The 23,252-nt window shown below is 36.2% G+C and overlaps 1 pseudogene across 1 annotated transcript; it reads left to right on the top strand.

Moving 5' to 3' along the window:
- The first annotated feature begins 18,964 nt into the window (after window positions 1-18,964).
- Window positions 18,965-19,943, top strand: LOC308616879 (mesoderm-specific transcript homolog protein-like; annotated as a pseudogene). Its single transcript has one exon. The product of its transcript is annotated as a mesoderm-specific transcript homolog protein-like (transcript).
- Window positions 19,944-23,252: the final 3,309 nt, after the last annotated feature.

Here is a 23,252-nt window from a genome sequence, read left to right as displayed (position 1 = left end):
TGGGTTCTCCAGAAAAACGGAACCAATAGGATACACACACACACACACACACACACGTGCACACACACACGCACACACATATGCACACACACACAAGATTTTCTATGAGGAATTGGCTCATGTGATTACGGAGGCTGAGAAGTCCACGTTCTGCAGTTAGTAAGCTGGAGTCCTGAGAGAACATGATGTATGTTCTAATCTGAGTCTGAGGCAGGAGAAGACCAATATTCCAGCTTGAAAACCTGACAGAGAGAAAGAATTCTTTCTTATTCAACACTTTATTCTACTCAGGACTTCAAAGGATTGAATGAGGCCAAAGCAATGTGCTTTCGAAGATTATTTCTTGGTTTTTAGATAAAGCTGAAATTTAATTTTGTTCTTTGTATATTGATGTACGTTTTAAGATTTAACAAGAAAGTTTTATATTTTTATTATCAGAACAACAAACATGATTTGGCATAAAGTAGAATTATTTGTGGCTAGAGGTTAAACCAAGAAAATGGGTTTTTTCTTGTTTTATGTTTGTTTCATTTTTAAATAAATTTATTTACTTGTTTATTTATTTTTGGCTGAATTGTGTCTTTGTTGCTGCACATGGGCTTTCTCTAGTTGCAGCGAGTGGGGGTCACTCTTTGTTGCAGTGCACGGGCTTCTCATTGTGCTGGCTACTCTTCTTGCAGAGCATGGGCTCTAGGCATGCGGGATTCAGTAGTTATGGCTCACGGGCTCTAGAGTGCAGACTCAGTACTTGTGGCTCCTGGGCTTAGTTGCTCTGTGGCATGTGGGATCTTCCCGGACCAGGGCTCGAACCCGTGTCCCCTGCATTGGCAGGTGGATTCTTAACCACTGCACCACCAGGGAAGCCCAAAAAGTTGGTTTTTATTTCACATTTTTGATTATTTGAATTTTACTTAGCTTTTGATTTTAGTTGAGATAATATAAGGACACAATGGTAAATGAATTCCATAATTTGGTATCCTAATTTGATTATATAAAATGTTCAGAAAACACTGAACAAAATGGTGAATGAAATAACATCACATTGAAAGTCAACTAACATATTTTTAACTCAAGGAAATCTCAAAAGCTGATGGGTTTAACCAGATACTAACTGTCCCTCTTAACATTTGGGGTCTTTGTTAGTTATCTATTGCTACAACAAATTACCATAAAACTTAATAGCTTAAAACAACCAACATTTATTATCTAACAGCTTCTGAGGGTTAAGAATCCAGAAATATCTTAGCTGTTTTTTTCTCATTCAGGGTGTCTCATGAGAATCATTCAAACTTTATGCAGATGCTGTGGTCTCTAAAAACTTGAATGGTTGGAGGGTCTGATTTCAAGCACACACGTGGTTTTTGGCTGGAAACTTCTGTTCCTTGTCACATGGGTCCCTCCATAAGGCTACTCATGACATGAGGTCATAGACAGGAAAAATCCTGAAGTTTAGGATATCTCGGTTGAGTCCTAATGAGTGAATAGAAATTTACCTTGTAAAGCGTATGTGTGTGTGCGTGTCTGTTTCTCTGTCTCTCTGTCTGTCTGTTTGTTAGGGTTTGGGGCAGATTAATGGTGTATTGATATTATTGGTTTAGAACAACACAAAATTACTTATATTTTTAAAGGTCAGAGTACAGTATGGGTCTCACTGGGTTAAATCAAGGAGTCTGCAGGGTTGTGTTCCTTTCTCAAGGCTCTGGGGAAGAATAAACTTCCTTCTTATCTGAGTTATTAGCAGAATTCAGTCCTTTGCAGATAAAGGACCAAAATCCCCATTTTCTTGCTAGCTGTCAAAGAGGGTGGTTCCCGGGCTTCCCTGTTGGCGCAGTGGTTGAGAGTCCACCTGCTGATGCAGGGGACACGGGTTCGTGCCCCGGTCTGGGAGGATCCCACATGCCGCAGAGCAGCTGGGCCCGTGAGCCATGGCCGCTGAGCCTGCGTGTCTGGAGCCTGTGCTCTGCAACGGGAGAGGCCACAGCACTAAGAGGCCCGCGCACCACAAAAAAAAAAAAAAAAAAAAAAAAAAAAAAAAAAAAAAAAAGAGGGTGGTTCCCAGCTTCTAGAATCTAGCATATTCCCTGTTTTATGGCCACCTTCTTCTCCTTCAAAGCCGGTTTATTAGTGTCCTATTGATCCTGTAATACATTACCATAATCTTGGTGGCTTAAAACAATACACATTTGTTCTCTAAAATCAAAGTTTTGGCAGAGTCACATTCCTTCTAGAGACTTCATGGAAGAATCTATTTTCTCACCTTTGTCAGCTTCTAGAGGATGCTTATAATCTTAGCTTGTAGTTCCTTTTTCCATCTTTAAAGTACATTACTGTAAAGATCTGGTCCCATTGTCACATCTCCTGCTTATCACTTTGATCCTCCTACATCCCTCTTATAAGGGCCCATGCAATTACTTTGGGCCCAGTTGGATAATCCAGGATAATCTCCCCATCTCAGGATGCTTGATTTAATCACATCTGCACAATCCTTTTTACCACTTAAGTAACAGATTCACAGGTTATTGCAATTCCTCCTTTTCTCCATTTATTTCAGATGCCACCTGGGGTTGTCCAACCAACAGTATATACTGTTTTTGCAGTTCTAGAGATAGTTTGCTACTGCTCCCAATGCTACAAATTGTGGAAGTCAGCGAGTGGGTTTTAAGGAAGAAAATAAAAACTATTCACAATGCCTGTTTTAATGCTCCAAATTTCAAGAATCTCCCACAGTGATGAAGTCATTCCTTCAAGCATACCAATGACACAATAGAACACCCAAGTGCTGAAAGACTCATACTTACCCATTCAATCACCTTGTGACCAGTGGCATTGTCTGGCAAAGTGCCTTAATAGGGATGCATTTAATGGTCATGGACATAACACTGAGTTTAAAATTAGATTATTTGCACAAAGTATGAAACCCTCAATATTTGTCTCATTGTGTCCCAAATCCAATCATGCCACAAAACCTATCATTATGAGTATGCAAGTATAATTTCACCCATGTTTCAATATCTATTGGACAACTTCCAAATGTTTGCAGGGGAACCAAAGGTGATTAATTTGGTCCCTGGACATAGGAACTGGAAAAGGCTGGGGGAGAATCACTTATACCCATTACAGACGACAGTTAAAGAAATGTATTTGAAAAAAAAGGGAGGTGTCAAAGACAGATGTTTACGTGCTATATTAGGATGTCAAAAAGATGAAATATGGTATATTATTAGTAAGGTGTAATGTAATTGAAAGAAAACTAAGTCATGCTCTGCATATCAGATAATTTTCCCAGAAAAACTCAGGGTTTATGGTGGGTATCTGAAGTGAAAAAAAATCTCAATAACCATACAAAATCTAAACAATATGTACTAATACAAACTCTTCAGGGACACCTGGTTGATAGCACCATCTTCAAAACAATAACCATGTATCAAAATCAAGAAATATATTATAAAGGGACCATGGCAGTAATTTGGCAAAATAGCATAAGGAGCAAAACCAACGAGTTGAAGCAGGCTATCCTAGTGACTTTCCCTAGAGTGAAAGTTGAGTCAACCTCACATTGGCTGATTTTTTTCTTTAATAAAATTTTTCAGGTCTTCACTGGTGGCGCAGTGGTTGGGAGTCCGTCTGCCGATGCAGGGGACACGGGTTCATGCCCCAGTCTGGGAAGATCCCACATGCCATGGAGCGGCTGGGCCCGTGAGCCATGGCCGTTGAGCCTGCACGTCCGGAGCCTGTGTTCCACAACGGGAGAGGCCACAACAGTGAGAGGCCTGCGTACCGAAAAAAAAAAATTTTTTTTCAAAAGGTTTGAGTTTGACATAGTCCTTTAAAAAAAAAAAGTGACATTCTGGGTCCTGGAGCTCTCTTTTGGATAGTGGGTAGGGAGGAACAGGAGAGTTCTGCTGTAGTCTTCATCATAATCAAAGTAATGACTAACGTACATATATTGATTTACTTACTGAAAGCTAGATTGTATCAAGTGCTTTGTAAACATTATCTCATTAAAATTCAGAGCACCCTTAAAAGTTAGGTATTGTTGCATTTCCATATATCATATGAATAAACTTACAGTCAAAGTGAGCTGTTCAAGAGTAAAGAGCTAATAAATTGCAAGAACAGGAATATGAACCCATTATTAGTCTGACTCCAGGGTGACAACCAGTTTTCAGAAACATCACTTTTGGTTTCCAACTGGTAGACAAATTGAGGGAGAAGAGAATTAAAAAAAAAGTTGACTTTTTTTTTTTTTCTCCATAAACTGCTTCATTGCATTTTCTGGAGTAGGATTCATACCAGATCTTTTGAAAGATTGGTTTAATAGCCAAGGTCTTACACATGATCATTCTTATTTGAAAACTGTCTTTGAGGCTGCATATCTGTGGTAAAGTTTACCTTATCAAACTCTGGTTTTTCATTGTGTCAGAGTTAGCGATCATATTAGCTCAATCCATTCTCTATATAATCTAGGATAAATAGAACATTTGTCTTTAACAGGGTAATGCCTCCATGTCTTAACCCTCACTATCAAGGCCAAGTTTTTCTTTGCATGGCATTCTTTCTCAAAGTTGACTAAACTGAACAGAACTATCACTTTTTTAACATTGATTTTACTTTTAGTTTGAAAAAGATTCTGTTACAACTTTAATGCAAATTAAGATTCATTATTGACATATGTAAATATATCATAAAACAATTAAGAAATGTTCCAAAAAAATATTTTTCAAAGGAAACAAATATTTCCTTCTCCAACCACTGGAAAAAGGAGGAATATGCAAAGAGACTGACATTTTAACTACAGTTGCTTTAATTTGGCTCCTTTGTGAAATGAAATTTATATCATGTACTAGTTTTATTACTCTTAAGATATTGCTATACTGATTTAAATTTAGATTGGACTTCTTCTTATGATTTACAAACATTTCTCACTAGCTGCCGAATTCAATTTATGTCTACCTGGCTTTCAAAATAAAAAGTAAAGTGACAGAGATGAATAGAAAGTAGAAGTTTGAAACCATTTTTTTATGCTAAATTTGAATGGGTCATTATATGTGATTTCCACAGTCAGAAAAATGAGAATGTTAAGCTCCACAAGTTTGCAGTAAAAATGACTTCTATGCTAACCATCAGGGGAATATTTTCTCTGAGTTAATGCCTACTCCTTTTTGAATTGACTTCAAACTAGCTCTTTTGAAAGACCAGAATGGTAAACAAGGTGGTTAACATTTCCTAAAATATCCATGGGCTTTTACATCCTCCAGCTTCACTTACAAAATCTAACACAATTATTTTCAGCACAGTTCATAATATTTACTCAATATCTCACAAAATTCCCAATATTTATTATAATAAAGCTCCAGTTCTTAAATATATATTTTGCATTTGGCTATCAAAGACTTCTCTTAATCATACTTGATTAATCTTTTTCGGGGATGGTGTAATGAACATTTACTTTCAAAGCTGTAGTTGCAGATTCTTAAACAGGATGTAGTGTAGAAGGGAAATAATCAAATATGTTCAAGTAAATATTTTTTGTATAGATGTGTCTGAAAGAAACAGATGAATTAAGAGAGTAAAGAAACACCTAAATCAAAGTAGTTCTTGTGTCAGTCACTTTAGTGAGGTTCTATCTTGAATGTCACCTTCCCTAACCCTCTGTGCAGATTATCTAAAGGTCAAAGAAGAAAATAAAATGAAGAATTATTTGAGTAAAATACAATCTAATGAGGTTAAAGCGGGGGTGGTTCTTCTATATATTCAGCTGATAAATAGTTATTGAGTGTGTATTTTATGTCAAACACTATTCTAAGAATTTAGATTGTCAACCTAAAGAAAAATGCACAATGTAAGAGTTGTGTGTTAAGTTTCATTCAGGGTTTTACTGAAGACTGTAACCTAGGAGATAGCCACTCAGTTGGGTCTGAGGAACTGCTCCAAAAAGGTAGGTTAGGGGAGAGGCCAGTTTATATTTTTTTGACTAGGAAATACATGTAGTCAAGTATACAGTTTGGTAAAAGATTATTGCTAATCATAAAGAACAGATATCTCAAGCTAACGATTTTAGGGCTTTTCTATGTATGGGAAGATGAAAGAATTTGGGGTCACTGAAACTCTTCCCTGAGATATGCATCTGACTATCTAAGGTTTGTTTGTTTTTCTTTTTCCAAAGCACACAGTACCTCATCCTGTTTTTCATCCTGAATTCCTCTCAGAGTGCACTGTAGGTGGGCAACTGTAATGGGTTATGACTTAACCCTTATAAAACTGGATGATGAGCAATGTTCTTCTGTTCTTTATTAAGAAGATCAATTGTTAAGTGAAAAAATTACCAGTGCTTATGGAGCTTACTTTCTAGTGAGGAAGCAGAATTCAACAGCAACAAGAATAACAAAATAAATAAATTATAGCATGTTAGATGCTGATACATGCTGCAGAAAAAGAAAAACAAAAACAAAAGTGGTGAGTAAGTTTAGGGAGAACAAGGGTGTTGAGATGGGGGGAGGGTAGTGGCTGGAACTTTGAACACAGGAATCATAGCAGGTCTCATTGGAAAGGTAAATTTAAGCAATACTTGGTGGGGAGTGGAGGAAGTAGCTAAGAGGCTACTAAGGAAAACAGTCCAGATAGATATCTCAACTGGTGCCGTACACTTTGTGTGTTCACGGAACAGCAAAGATGTCAGTGTACCTGGGTGTGGGCAAACAGCATAAAAGGCATAAGACAATCTATTTATTTATTTATTGGCTGTGCCACACAGCATGTGGGATCTTAGTTCCCCAACCAGGATCGAACCCGTGTCCCTTGCATTGGAAGCGCAGAGTCTTAACCACTGGACTGCCAGGGAAGTACTGATAATCTACAAATTTAAATACTTATTTCTAGAAATATCTCTAGAAGATATGCTTATATCCCCTCCAAAACTTAATGGAGAAATTATTTTATAAATTATTCACACAACAAATTATTTACTGATCATTTAAAATGTGAAATTCATATGCTAAAGCATGGGAATCTAGACAGGAAAACGACTTAGTTGCCATCCTCAAGGGATTGATTATTCAAGTGGGGCATGGATTTGTAAAAAGTGCTCAGACAGATGTGTAAGCAGTATGAGGAAGTCTTCTTGGAAGAGGTGACTCTTGCCATGATGCCTAAAGTGTACCCTGGCAAAGAAATTGGTGGAAAGACAGAGGATATGCAAGCAGAGGGAAGATCACATGCAGAGATAAAGAGGAATGGATGCAGAAGACCGTGGGGGAACTGTCGGATTGTGCAGAGCATAAAATGTGTCTAGTTTTAGAGAGTCACAAGCTAGGTGAAAATAAACAGGAATATATTTTAAACTTTTTAGAAAATCACGTTTTCCTTTTACTTAATTTCCTAGATAATTTTTTTCTGATTTTCTCTTGTGCACCCTAAGTCTATTTGAAGCATATACTAATATTTTACTTCCCCGTGTTAACTTATATGGCAGTTTTGCTCTAAAGCATTTTTCTAGCACATTCTTGAAGAACACTGTGGAAATAGGAACCACGCTACTATTTTCTATCATCTATGAGACTTTCATTTTTCTTCCTCAGTGAAATCTTTGTATAAGAGTGATAGTGACAAAATGTTACAATCAGATGGTCTTCTACTCTCAAAGAAGTTTATCATTCTACTTCATATTATATTAAGTCATCTGAAGCTGCAGAATTTATCTTAAGTATTTTTGAATCATGTACAAACTTTATAATGCAGATTTAGAATTAAATGAAGTTTTTAGAAAAATATCATCTGGATGAATTGATATGTTTAGAATTTTTAAAATTAGTACAATTAGACATAAAGTGAATTCCTGGTTATTCTTTCTGCTGTGTGTTTAGAAGGTAACAATTCAGGGCTCTCCACAAAAACACCATTGCACATTAGAGGAATATAATCAGTTTTTCATGAAACAGCTGAAAACTGCATTAATCCTGGACACAGTTTATCAGATGAAATTGGTGTTTGATCCACTTAAAATAATTCTGTCTGCACATAAAGATCTTGAACTTTAGCCTCTTGTGACCACTCAATTTAATTCTTAACCTTATACCACTAAGCTTTGTTAGAGAAAATCTCATTACCATGCTTATTGGCGCTAGTATAAATGGATAGCCTCTTACCTTGTAAGAACACTATTTTACTTGCCGATTTTCAGGTTCTTCTGGCATTCTTTGTGCCACAACGTCTTTTCTACTCTTCTCACTATCCACTTTTCTCCACCCATCTTACCCCTCCCTCTTAGTTGATGATATTATGTCTGCCTCTTCAGAGAAGTACAAACGATTATATATGGCATCTCTTAGGTTCACATAATCTCACCTGGACTTAGCTCTTACAACACTTACTCCATGTTTCAACTCCAGAAAAAAGGGTTACCCTTATCCTCTGTAACATTTAGCTTTCCATCTACACTTTGGATCTCATTTCCTACCCAACTCTTCTGTAAATTTGCTCCCTTAATTATCTCTTCCCTTTCTTTTAATTTTAACATTAATTTTTCTCTGTTTTGATGGGTAAGTGTGTGTTTGTGATGTTGTGTGTATAGGTTATGTGGCTGAGGGGGGTTGTATGTGTAAATTATACCTCAGTACACAGCCAAGAGCTGCCTGCATACAATGAAGGATACCCCATCTTAAACTGTTCAACCCATCTTATCTAATTTACATATACATAAAACCTACAGTCATTGGTGGGAATAGCTCATGTACATTAATCATATCCAGCACCAAAATATTAGAGTTCATTAACTATAAAACTTCTGTTGTTTTTACAGATCAGTGGAACAGATGTTGCTGTGAGCTGCCTGCTGTGTCTTCACTCTCTTAACACTACAAGGCTGGGTCTCTGTCCACAGGGTCTGCATCTCACTTTGAGAAGAACTTAATTCAGATCCAATGTACAATAACAGCCGAGTCAGGTGCTGAAGAGATCAAGGTGGCCATTTCAGGTGACCAATGGACCATCACTGACATTCACCTAGAAGTTTCAGTACTATGGCCTTCTACCTCTGTCCCAAAGAAATGTGTGTGTCTGCACATGAACATGTGAGGAGTGTGTATTAAGGGGAAGATTTATTTTAGATTATATGGTGGTTTCATCTTAGATAATCTTTTATCAAGTTGAATAATTCTCTAAAATGGCTCCCTGTAGTTCATTTGCACATATTGTGGAGTTAATGTAACCCTGTGCATTGTGGGTCTTAGACTCCTGGGCTTGATGTTTTGCCTCCTTCCCTTTAGCCTGCAAATAGTTTTACTTTATTACTTCCTAATGCAATAAATGTACTTAAAGTACATAACTCTTCCTTTTACCTTAATCATAATTTCTTAATCTGACGTAATGCCTCTATTTCCACAATTTACAATTGTGAAGGTTTATTTACCGCCCTCTCAAGAATATCTTGCAGTACACACTTCCAGCACTGTTATTTAATAAGGACATTGATGTTTTTCCAGTCTCATGCAAAGTGCTGTATGATGTAGTCCCAAGCCTGCCAATTGCTCCAGATGAGTTGCAGCAATAAAACCTCTTATATCTAGAAGTTCTGGGACTTCCAATGTTTCAAACCGCTTCAGTAAACACCAATCCCTCTACCCAAGAAGAAACCCTTCTTATAAATATCAGCAAGATCTTTTTACATGTCAAATCAAATAGCTTATGTTAAATCTCTTTTCTACTCAGGCTATCTAAAAGATTCATCATTTCCATCTAGATCCCTATATTTTAAAACTCTCCTATCTCGTTTTTTAGTATATAACTCTTTCCTAGCTCTTCTATTTTGGACAGTTTCTTCTTAGTTGAACTATTCTTTTGCAATTTGTGCAAATATGCATACAGTTGCTAAGCCTCCCGCTATCCATTTCCTATTTTCCCACCCATATGCTATCCTGGAAATATGATCCATTCATAGAAATTTAACATCTGCCTGTATGATATACACTTCCAGCAAGTTATAGTCTTCCATGTATTTAAAGTTCCTGGAGAAACTTTAAACTTATAAAGCCCCAATTGGTTTCTAATTTTCTCCCCGAAAATGTCTTTAATATCTGATTTTATCACAAGCTGGCAAACAAACAACAACAACAAAAATCAGTATTTTAAGCTCTTTCTTTTCTTTAATCTTACAACCAAATTTCATGCCATCCTCTTAGTTCAACCTCTGTAAAATCTCCTGAGTATAAAACTGAATATTTATCTCCACTATCACTAGCTTGGTGAATCTTTTGTCTGGAAAATTATAGTCATAGCCTAACTTTTTCCCTTATAAATATTTTTTTTGCCCTAATTATTTTTACTTAAAAAATAGTTGTATTCATGCTTTTTCTATGCAAATATGAAAACATGTATTAAATAACTAATATTTGCAAGTCACTCTTCCACATACTTCTAATGCATTAAAGGTGTCTCTGTGTTTTGGGCTTCCCTTGTGACACAGAGGTTAAGAATCCATCTGCCAATGCAGGGGACACGGGTTCAAACACTGGTCTGGGAAGATCCCACATGCCGTGGAGCAACTAAGCCCGTGAGCCACAACTACTGAAGCCCATGTGCCTAGAGCCCATGCTCCACAACAAGAGAAGCCACCGCAATGAGAAGACCACGCACCACAACAAAGAGTAGCCCCCATTCACTGCAACTAGAGGAAGCCCGTGTGCAGCAACAAAGACCCAATGCAGCCAAAAATAAATAAATTTTAAAAAAACCCTCTATACAGGTGTCTGTGTTTCCATTTTTTTAAAGTAATAATTTCAAGGTCCTAACTTGTCATACACACACTACTATAGAACAACCAGCTCCCTCAAGCCTCTCAGATTTTGCAAATTCCATTATACACATGGACTTACACACAAAATGAAAACCTACACATGCGCATAGACACATCTTGTTACTGAGGCACCATATCTAATTTAAATATGTAGTATTGAGCATTCAGTGTAATACTTATTTCATTCTGCTATCATTGATGTTGTAAGCTGTATCCCACAGCTGCATAATCTGCACTGTTGATAACTTTTAGGCTAGTTATAAAAAGCAGTTTTTTATTTCAAGTTTAGATCTTCTACATTTCTCCTGAATCTTAAACCACAAAATTATTATATTATTTGATATATGCTATGCTTCTGAATGAATCAAAATACATATAAAGCATTCTGAAGAGATACTCTTACAACCCAAAACACAATGCATTCTCATTGGAAAAAATAAATGAAAATAATCCCAATCAAAAATTAGCTTATAACAAAACATTTTAAAACACAGAATCAGTATATCATCCCTGGGATTCAGTAGATAAAATAAAGGTAGGGTTAGGAATCCATTAAAATAACTCTGTGAGTAGAATATAAAATGATTATGTCTACATTATTTATATAAATCATAGAAGGAATTAAAAGCACTTATAAGAAAAGAAAAAATGCATTCTTAAAAGAACAAGCAGGTTGGGAAATTAACAGTGCAGAAATTCTAGGAATATTATTAAAACATTTAACAATAAAAATATTAAAAGATGGATTATACCCAGATGAAGAGTATATACACTGCAAGATAGATTTTGTAAAGTATTCTACAAGGAAGTCTAGGGAAATAAAATGATGGAAAAGATAAAAGTGGTTAAAAGAAAAGAATACCTTTGGCTCAACATCATTAATCATTAGAGAAATGTAAATCAAAACTACAATGACATATCATCTCACACCAGTCAGAATGACCATCATCAAAAAATCTAGAAACAATAAATGTTGGAGAGGGTGTGGAGAAAATGGAACACTCTTGCACTGTTGGTGGGAATGTAAATTGATACAGCCACTATGGAGAACAGTACGGAGCTTCCTCAAAAAACTAAAAATAGAACTACCATATGACCCAGCAATCCCACTACTGGGCATATACCCTAAGAAAACCAGAATTCAAAAAGAGTCATGTACCACAATGTTCATTGCAGCTCTATTTACAGTAACCAGGACATGGAAGCAACCTAAGTGTCCATCAACAGATGAATGGATAAAGAAGATGTGGCACATATATACAATGGAATATTACTCAACCATAAAAAGAAATGAAACTGAGTTGTTTGTAGTGAGGTGGATGGACCTAGAGTCTGTCATACAGAGTGAAGTAAGTCAGAAAGAGAAAAACAAATACCGTATGCTAACAAATATATATGGAATCATACACACACACAAAAATGGTCATGAAGAACTTAGGGCAGGATGGGAATAAAGACGCAGACCTACTAGAGGATGGACTTGAGGACACGGGGAGGGGGAAGGGTAAGCTGTGACAAAGTGAGAGTGGCATGTACATATATACACTACCAAATGTAAAACCGATAGCTAGTGGGAAGCAGCTGCATAGCACAAGGAGATCAGCTCGGTGTTTTGTGACCATCTAGAGGGGTGGGATAGGGAGGGTGGGAGGGAGAGAGACACAAGAGGGAAGAGATATGGGAATATATGTATATGTATAGTTGATTCACTTTGTTATAAAGCAGAAACTAACACCATTGTAAAGCAATTATATTCCAAAAAAGATGTTAAAAAAAAAAAAAAGAGGGCTTCCCTGGTGGCGCAGTGGTTGAGAGTCCGCCTGCCGATTCAAGGGATATGGGTTCGTGCCCCAGTCCAAGAAGATCCCACATGCCGCGGAGCGGCTGGGCCCGTGAGCCATGGCTGCTGAGCCTGTGCATCCGAAGCCTGTGCTCCGCAACAGGAGAGGCCACAACAGTGAGAGGCCCGTGTACAGAAAAAAAAAAAAAAAGAATATCTTTGGGTCCAAGAAAGGTCACAAAATCTGAGCAACAAAATAAAAATAAATCCACGCCTAGAAATATCAATTAACTTTTAGAATAACAAAAGCATTCAGTCAATATCAAAAGTGGAAAACTAGAATTTCCATCCTGAAAACCAACACCTTGAAAGCATAATTAGAGACAAAATTATATCTTATATCATTTGATACTCTAAACATTTTCAAAGTATTAGTGAAAGTAAATATCAATACAGTATGATTTATTCAGCTAAGTTATTGTTTAAGAGTGAGCAAGAAAAATAAAACATTAAAAAAAAATAGATGAATTTTAGATATCCAGGATTTATGGGCCCACTTTTTTCATGAATTTTCTACCATTCTCAGTGGTAGGGCATTAGGTTTTTATTAATACTTAACTATTTTAGATCAGCTATAAGAACTAATTCTTCAAACTGTAACATTTCATTGTGTTCCTGTCACAAAATAGTTTAAAACTGTAGATACAATTATATAATGTTACAGAATATTTTACTTCCAGAATATCTATTATTCATTCAGCAGTTTTTTTTAATTAAATACTTATTGAATATTGAAGATTAGTAGTCAAAGACACAGGTCCTATCATTACACATTAATATGCACTAGCAGAGAAAATAATGTTTACACAGATACTCATGTCAATCAAAATAGAAGAGATATAAGAGACACCTCCATAAACTAAATGCTGTGGAAATTTAAAGGACAGAAGCGGCTGGCTGAGATATCTGACAATGCTTTACAAATGAGTAGAATTTAGATGAGGGGGAAGAACAGAGGTATGGAGGTGACTGAAGAAATGGAGGAGTGTGAAGATTAAAAAGTTTCCAGAGTTCAGTTTGAGTAGAGCCTCTGATGGGTAAGGAAAGTAAGATACAACAGTGAAGCCAGATCCTGGAGGCCACAGGCCAGATCATGCTCTGCTAATGATTCCAGGCTGTATTTGAAAGCCAAGGGAAAGGTATGGATAGACATACACTATTGATCTGGATATTGTATAACGCAGAAGGTTTATCTCCTAAAACAGATTTATAGCTTTTATATCTTCTAAATTTACTCCCCCAGAAGGCTAAGAAACAACTCCTCTATGAGGTCGAAAATGGCTGTGGTGTAATTGCAAGAGTCATAGTGCAGTGAGAAGAACCTTGACCTTGGAAGAAAACTGGATACTATTCCTCTTCCTCAGTTTATTACCCAAAAGTATGTGAAATTCCCAGTGCCCCAGTTTCTTCAGCTTTAAAAGAAAAAGTAGTGAAAATCTCTCCTAGGATAGCTCATGAACCTGAAGTCTAAGGAATCTCTAAAAATGTGACAATGAAACAGAGGAATCAAATCATTCTCTGATCGTCACAAATGTTAGCATTCCAAATAACATCAAAGAATTTCTTGCAAGTAATTCTAACTCATTTTAATCCAAATTAATAAAGCACTTGCCTGGGAATATGAATAAAGTAATTACTTATGCAAGCCAGATAAAATGATAACTGTGTTTAAACAAGAGATCTATAATCTTTCTTTTTTTCTTTCTGCTGTATTTATATCCAGGTGATTCTCTACTTCATTTAACAAGTGTTAATTATTAACACTACTAAATTCTTCAACTACTTCCACTCTCAAATCAGGCAAGCTTTAGTGAATACCTCTTGAGAGTACACACATTTACAAAAGCCTACCTTTTTATTTAAGTCCCCTTTTGACCTTTCCTCAGCTTCTTGCAAGAGGAAGAACCAGTCTCACCTTTTACTGTGTATTTTGATGACATAACAGACTAACCCTGTAGAAATAGTGGCAGTGATTCCCTCTGAAGCTCTTCTAGTCTTTATTTTATGCCAAAACTTTATCTGTTTTGAGTTTATAATACTAATATCCTGATTTTTGTTTTTCTTTTTGTTTTGTTTATTGGTTTTGTTTACATATTTGTTTCACGTCTTTTCCAGATTCTTGGCATGTATAGAGCCACCACAAAATGAGTGACATTTGGGAATAAGAATGCAACAGGAACTTCCACCAAAGTCAGGTCATTATATTTACCAGGCTGCAAGGAAGAACTGGAATGACCACTCTGGCAAAAGCCTATTCTTGTAACCAGGTAAGGCCAGAACAGTCAAATCCTATGTTCCTGTGTCCATGTCAGAAATTAACACTAAAAACTGTGGAAATGAAGGAGTGAGAACCACTGGAGTTCTATGAGAAAGCTCTTAATTCAGCTTTAGATTATTAAGGGAGACAGACAGAAAGAATTGAAGAAATGGATGTAGATTAAAAAATTAAAGGCACAAACTATTTGACTTTTATTTTTACTTCTTATTATTACTCATTTTCTTTCACCTTTGCACAGTGATTCTGGGAAATGGCCTTTATAACCAATGATTTTCTAAGGAAGGAAGAATCAAGCAAGAGCCCAAACTTCACAGCCCTGACAATTGTACCTGACAAATATTCTACTTCTGAAATTTTATTGAGCCTTAATTTTATACATCCCTTACAGATATTGGTATGCCAAGATTTTCATGCAAATTTCTGTTAATATTTTCTGCGGAGTGAATAACTTTGGGCAGGAAACACGTGTCAGGATTCTGGAGGCCTGCCACAGAGGAGTTGAGCTTCAATACAAATGTCATACCCTGCAGTTTCCTTCAAATCACTACAAAGGATCATTTAACCTAAACTGCCCTTCACCTGCTCAGTCATCAGTCACCCTATGAATATTAACATGATCTCTCTAGACATTAAAATAAATGAATACAATATAAATATTGAATTAAATATGAAATATTGAATAAAATCATTCTTACAAAAGGGAACTGTGATTCTGCTCTCGATTTAGGTTGAAGTACTAAATATGAGTAACAAAGAAAAAAGGAGAAATGACTACTAAAGGCATCATCATTTAATTAGGAGGAAACCCAACTGCTTTGTCAGTTTTATCTCAGGATGTTGATTCTCAAATAATTTGAATGGCACTGCAGAATGTGTGCAACTTTCTCAAGGAGTATAGCAAGAAACTTCCCTTGTTTCTTCTGTGAACAAGTGAATAAATAATATTATAATTGTTATATAAGTAGTATAAGTCAAAACAGGTTGATTAGAATCATGAATGAATGCTGAACACTCAATAATGAAACAGGAATATCAGCAATTCCAAAGCTGCTAAAAGATATTCCAGGAGCATGCTCACATTAGTTAATTAAAACATTTTGTCCAGAGAAAAATTAGGAAGAGCCCTCCTCTCTTAAAACTGACACCAGCAAAAAAGAGGCCACGGATCAGAAGCTCCACTGCAGAGTTAGATGAAATCACCACTAGTTATGAATCGTGGCTTTTTTATGCTTATATCTAAGACATGTTTCCTTGTCCCACTGGCAGTTTATTTTATTTTTATTCATTCAGAAATAAAAATGCAAAGAAAAAAATCACTTATAATTCCACATCCAAAATATAACCACCATTAACCTATTGGTGTATTATTTTAGGGACATTTGTATTTCATATTAATGCTGAATATATATATATACATATATGTATAATTTTAAATAATTCAACATTCATAATATTTATAATTGGTTTTTATAAATATAATTATTAATGGTTAAAAATCCCTTAATCCATGGGATTTGGTATAAATCTACCAGTAATCATAGACTTGCACGCTTTCAGTTACTAGGAAGTTAATAGAGAATGCTAGAGAGGGAATCAGCTTTTATTAAAAACACTGGGTAAGCAGTTTTGAGAAGAAATGTGCTCACAGAGACCAAGTTTGAAATTCCTGAACTTTTTGATCTTCTCTAATTTTTAAATGACTTACTCTATTTAACTTTTTTTGATGATATAACCATGCAGTTTAAACCCATATGCAATGAGCTATTTTCCAAAATTTAGATAGTCCTTAGAATACATAGATCATTGGTTTACAAGGTCAGCAAGAACAAGAATATTTAAGACTTTTGAGTTATATTATCAAAGTGTTTCCCACAAAGGGTTGTACCAATTTGCATTTTATCAGGCTGAATATTTGTTTGACCATATTCTTGTATGAACATTTTAAAACAACCATGTCAAGTAAATTTTATTTTAATTTCATTCATTATTATGACTTTTCTATATTTACAAAATTTTGTATTTTCGACTAGTGGATTTTCTCTTCACAACATTTTTTTCATCTATGTGGACATTTTTTTTGTTGTTGTTGTTTTAGATATTTTAGAGTCATTTCCTTGAAGAGGGCTAATATCACAATATTAAAGAGTATACAATGAAAAAAAAAGAACTCCACACCCAAAAGTATGCTCAAAAAGTCAAGTGATTTAGAAAGGTTAGAATCTTTTTCATAAATAAAAACTTACAATAGTTACCTAGAGTAAAATTATTTAACTTCAAAGCAAACGAAGTGATCAAATATCATAGCATACACTAATAAAAGTCATGGCTGTGATGTAATTCTTCTGGATACAGTAAATATTTAAAGTATTGTGGGCCTACTATATGTGTATGGTACCATTCTGTAAACTGAAGGATATTCATTGCAAATAAAATGAAAATTCTGAATATATTGAATGATGGGAAAGAGTGAGTTGGTCAATAACATTAATTACCTAAAATTTTGTAGTATTTGACAATTTGATCGTTTAATTTAACAAAATTGTAAATCCATGTTTGAGTCAGGAATCCAGACAACCATGAGTTATTTTTCTTCTTTCAAGAAGCTCAGAGCAAGTTCTGGGGAAAAACAGACACAAATTATTCTGTGCAGCTGTTAGTTTGCATACAAAATTGATAGCAGAAGCAAGGGGGAATATGTAATTTTGAAAATTGTGGGTATAAATAAATATAAAAACAATTAAAAATGCCCTCTTCTAGGTGAAGTACTGAAAAAAATATCACCACAAAGACTATTTGTTATTAAAGAAACATAACTTTTTAATTAATTCAAAATGAATTAAAGATCTATTTCTTGTCTCTTAGGGCTTCAGAAAAAATTGAAGGAAAATGATACTTTCTTGGACAAGTATCTGGAGAAAATAACCTACCTGAGAACAAATGGTGTGTAAAACTAATATATAATAAAGTGACTATTTAAATAAACAAATGATATTACCCAACAGTTCTAGAAAAATTTTTCTTAAATATATATAATAATAAATGTTTAGTAGAATTTTGTTTGTGGTCTTTTGCATATTTATTTGTATATTTAGGAACCCATAGAGAGGACAAACATGGAACAGGGAGTCAGTCAATATAAAGGAATTACAAAAATTCTACCAAGATTGTGCCAAGATTATACTAAGAGGTCTATAAATAGCTCAGGGAAGCACTTTATCCATAACACTCTAATGGTGCCCACTGTTCTATACTGTATTGTAATAACCTGTCAATATGTCACTCTCCTCCACTGTACTGTGCACTCCTCGAGGGTAGGATCTAAGTCTTGACCTAGTTTACCTGTACTTTCCTATTGATAAGGCCTCCAACAGATGTGTGGAAGGCAGGAAGACAGGTAGACAGGAAAGATTAATAATAGGGCATGAACAGAATGGATCAGATATGTGCAAAAATGCAATTCTCTCAGCAAAAGCAGTTCTAAGAGGGAAGTTTATAGCAATACAATCCTACCTTAAGAAACAGGAAACATCTCAAATAAACAACCTAACCTTGCACCTAAAGCAATTAGAGAAAGAAGAACAAAAAACCCCCAATGTTAGCAGAAGGAAAGAAATCATAAAAATCAGATAAGAAATAAATGAAAAAGAAATGAAGGAAATGATAGCAAAGATCAATAAAATTAAAAGCTGGTTCTTGGAGAAGATAAACAAAATTGATAAACCATTAGGCAGACTCATCAAGAAAAAAAGGGAGAAGACTCAAATCAATAGAATTAGAAATGAAAAAGGAGAAGTAACAACTGACACTGCAGAAATACAAAGGATCATGAGAGATAACTACAAGCAACTCTATGACAAAAAAATGGACAACCTGGAAGAAATGGACAAATTCTTAGAAATGCACAACCTGCCGAGACTGAACCAGGAAGAAATAGAAAATATGAACAGACTAATCATAAGCACTGAAATTGAAATTGTGATTAAAAATCTTCCAACAGGCATGGGCAACCGGGTCCCCAAACATGGAGTCTTGTAGCCCAGGTCTTACCTGAATCAGGATGAGGGAGTGGTGGGTCCAGGTGGGGCTGTTGGCTGTGCCCCTGCTTGCAGCCTATCTTCACATCCCGCCCCCCCAGCTTTCCCCTACTATTTACTCATGGAAGTCATCAGGCCAGTTTTTTACCTACAAGGGACTGCGCATCTTCTACCAAGACTCTGTGGGTGTGGTTGGAAGTCCGGAGATAGTTGTGCTTTTACACGGCTTTCCAACATCCAGCTATGACTGGTACAAGATTTGGGAAGGTATGACCCTCAGATTTCATCGAGTGATTGCTCTTGATTTCCTAGGCTTTGGCTTTGGTGACAAACCGAGACCACATCACTATTCCATATTCGAGCAGGCCAGCATCGTGGAGGCTCTTTTGTGGCATCTGGGGCTCCAGAACCATAGGATCAACCTGTTGTCTCACGACTATGGGGATATCGTTGCTCAGGAGCTGCTCTATATAGGTTCAAGCAGAATCAATTTGGTCGGCTTACCATCAAGAGTCTCTGTCTGTCAAATGGAGGTATATTTCCTGAGACTCACCATCCTCTCCTTCTCCAAAAGCTTCCCAAAGCTGGAGGCATGCTAACACCCATCCTCACATGACTGATGAACTTCTTCATATTCTCTCAAGGTCTCACCCTGGTCTTTGGGACATACACCCGACCCTCTGAGTGTGAACTGTGGGACATGTGGGCAGAGATACACAACAATGATGGGAACTTGGTTATCGACAGTCTCTTGCAGTACATCAATCAAAGGAAGAAGTTTAGAAGATGCTGGGTGGGAGCTCTTGCCTCTGTATCTATCCCCATTCATTTTATCTATGGGTCACTGGATCCAGTGAATCCCTATCCAGAGTTTTTGGAGCTGTACAGGAAAATGCTGCCATGATCCACAGTGTCGATTCTGGATGACCACATTAGCCACTATCACAGCTAGAGGATCCCATGGGCTTCTTGCATGCATATATGGGCTTCATCAACTCCTGAGCTGGAAAGAGTAGCTTCCCTGGATTACCTCCCCTATTCCCTTATCTGTTGTGTATTCCACTTAGCAAGAAATGCCCAAAAGACGTCCTGGCCACAAAACACTATTCTCTCACAAAAGTCCACCTGACTCACACTGGTGAGCGGCATATAGTAAAAAGTCAGCAGAGGTTCTAAGGGTGACCTAAGAGTCCACCTCCCATTCCGTTGACATCTGATCAAGTGTATGGACTTGCCTTTGTCTTTGTGTTATTAGGAAATTCTGATGGGCACTACTACTCACTGATGCAGAAAGATAGACATTCTTTTGCACAAAAGTCTTTGAAACACTTCTATGGACTTTTCTGAAATATTTAGAAATGCTAATTTCTGGCCCTGATTGGAATTATCTAAAGGTGCCACCTTCACCTCGCCTTGAATGGCTTTAATTCTCTAAGTGACACAGCTTCAAGTGAGAATGAGTCTCCCTTGTCATAACTTTGGATTTAGTTTCATTAGCTGCTTCTAACTGTAGTCATTTTGTTAGACTTTGGTTTCAATAATGCAGTATTCTAAGTATACTTTAAGACTATGATTTACCTACACATATTATGTATGTATTTTATAAGGACACTAAATCAGCAGACACTTACTCTAGCAGAGTAGTTTAACCTTATTAAATATGTTTCATTTCTGAGTAAATTGAACTAAAGCCAAGCTATTTACAGAATTTCCTAAAGTCACAGAACATTAAGGACAGTAGTCTCTGTGCCAGAGATTTACTGATATTTGCTGTTAGAACTGGTTTTTCCAGCTAATAACAGTCGGACTCATCATATCTCAGTGCTTAGAAGCATGTCCCTCCTGAGCCAGATTGGAGAGGAGGGGATCGTTGTACAGTCCAAGTTACCAGGCTGAATATATACTGACAGCTTAACTTCTCGTTGGTTGTCTCAGAGAGTGTTCCTCATGTAGCTCAGCAATTCCTGTATTTTACAGATAGGAAAGTTCCAGAAACTTTAAGAACAAAGTCTGAAAGTTCTATGAGCAAATGGTGCTGAATACTTTTTTTTTAAGCCACAGTTTCATTGTCTTAGTTAAAACAGGATTATTAAGTGGTGATTTTAAATTCTTTTTTTTATTAGCAACTTCAAGTATAACAACTGGAATAAGTGTTTATTTTCTATTAATTAAAATGAATTTTGACAACAAAAAATCTTCCAACAAACAAAAGCCCAGGAACAGATGGCTTCACAGGTGAATTCTATCAAATATTTAGAGAAGAGCTAACACCTGTCCATCTCAAACTCTTCCAAAATATAGCAGAAGGAGGAACACTCCCAACTCATTCTACAAGGCAACCATCACCCTGATACCAAAACCAGACAAAGATGTCACAAAGAAAGAAAACTACAGGGCAACATCACTGATGAACATAGATGCAAAAATCCTCAACAAAATACAAGCAAACAGAATTCAACAGCACATTAAAAGGATCATATACCATGATCAAGTGGGGTTTATTCCAGGAATCCAAGGATTCTTCAATATACACAAAACAATCAATGTGATACACCATATTAACAAATTGAAGGAGAAAAACCATACGATCATCTCAATAGATGCAGAGAAAGCTGTGGACAAAATTCAACACCAATTTATGATAAAAACCCTGCAGAAAGTAGGCATAGAGGGAACTTTCCTCAACATAATAAAGGCCATATATGACAAACCCACAGCCAACATCATCCTCAATGGTGAAAAACTGAAACCACTTCCACTAAGATAAGGAACAAGACAAGGATGCACACTCTTACCACTATTATTCAACATAGTTTTGGAAGTTTTAGCCACAGCAATCAAAGGAGAAAAAGAAATAAAAAGAATCCAAATCAGAAAAGAAGAAGTAAAGCTGTCACTGTTTGCAGATGACATGATACTCTACATAGAGAATCCTAAAGACACTACCAGAAAACTACTAGAGCTAATCAATGAATTTGGTAAAGTAGCAGGATACAAAATTAATGCACAAAAATCTCTGGCATTCCTATATACTAATGATGAAAAATCTGAAAGTGAAATCAAGGAAACACTCCCATTTACCATTGCAACAAAAAGAATAAAATATCTAGGAATAAACCTACCTAAGGAGACAAAAGACCTGTATGCAGAAAATTATAAGACACTGATGAAAGAAATTAAAGATGATACAAATAGATGGAGAGATATACCATGTTCTTGGATTGGAAGAATCAACATTGTGAAAATGACTCTACTACCCAAAGCAATCTACAGATTCAATGCAATCCCTATCAAACTACCACTGGCATTTTTCACAGAACCAGAACAAAAAAAAATTCACAATTTGTATGGAAACACAAAAGAACCCGAATAGCCAAAGCAATCTTGAGAACGAAAAATGGAGCTGGAGGAATCAGCCTCCCTGACTGCAGACTATACTACAAAGCTACAGTAATCAAGACAGTATGGTACTGGCACAAAAACAGTAATATAGATCAATGGAACAGGATAGAAAGCCCAGAGATAAACCCACGCACATATGGTCACCTTATCTTTGATAAAGGAGGCAAGAATATACAGTGGAGGAAAGACAGCCTCTTCAATAATTGGTGCTGGGAAAACTGGATGGGTACATGTAAAAGTATGAAATTAGAACACTCCTTAACACTTTACACAAAAATAAGCTCAAAATGGATTGAAGACCTAAATGTAAGGCCAGACAGTATAAAACTCCTAGAGGAAAACATAGGCAGAAGACTCTATGACATAAATCACAGCAAGATCCTTTTGGACCCACCTCCTAGAGAAATGAAAATAAAAACAAAAATAAACAAATGGAACCTAATGAAACTTAAAAGCTTTTGCACAGCAAAGGAAACCATAAAGAAGACCAAAAGACAACCCTCAGAATGGGAGAAAATATTTGCAAATGAAGCAACTGACAAAGGATTAATCTCCAAAATTTACAAGAAGCTCATGCAGCTCAATAACAAAAAAACAAACAACCCAATCCAAAAATGGGCAGAAGACCTAAATAGACATTTCTCCAGTGAAGGCATAAAGATGGCCAACAAACACATGAAAGAAGGCTCGACATCATTAATCATTAGAGAAATGAATATCAAAACTATAATGAGATATCATCTCACACTGGTCAGAATGCCCATCATCAAAAAATCTAGAAAAAATAAATGCTGGAGAGGGTGTGGAGAAAAGGGAACCCTCTTGCACTGTTGGTGGGAATGTAAATCGATACAGCCACTATGGACAACAGTATGGAGGTTCATTACCAAACTAAAAATAGGACTACCA

The sequence above is a fragment of the Mesoplodon bidens genome (genome assembly GCF_964165515.1).
Source record: "Mesoplodon bidens genome assembly, chromosome: 1".
Classification (NCBI taxonomy): domain Eukaryota; kingdom Metazoa; phylum Chordata; class Mammalia; order Artiodactyla; family Ziphiidae; genus Mesoplodon; species Mesoplodon bidens.
Note: the sequence above shows the minus strand (reverse complement) of the source record. Positions and strands in the feature narration are given on the sequence as shown.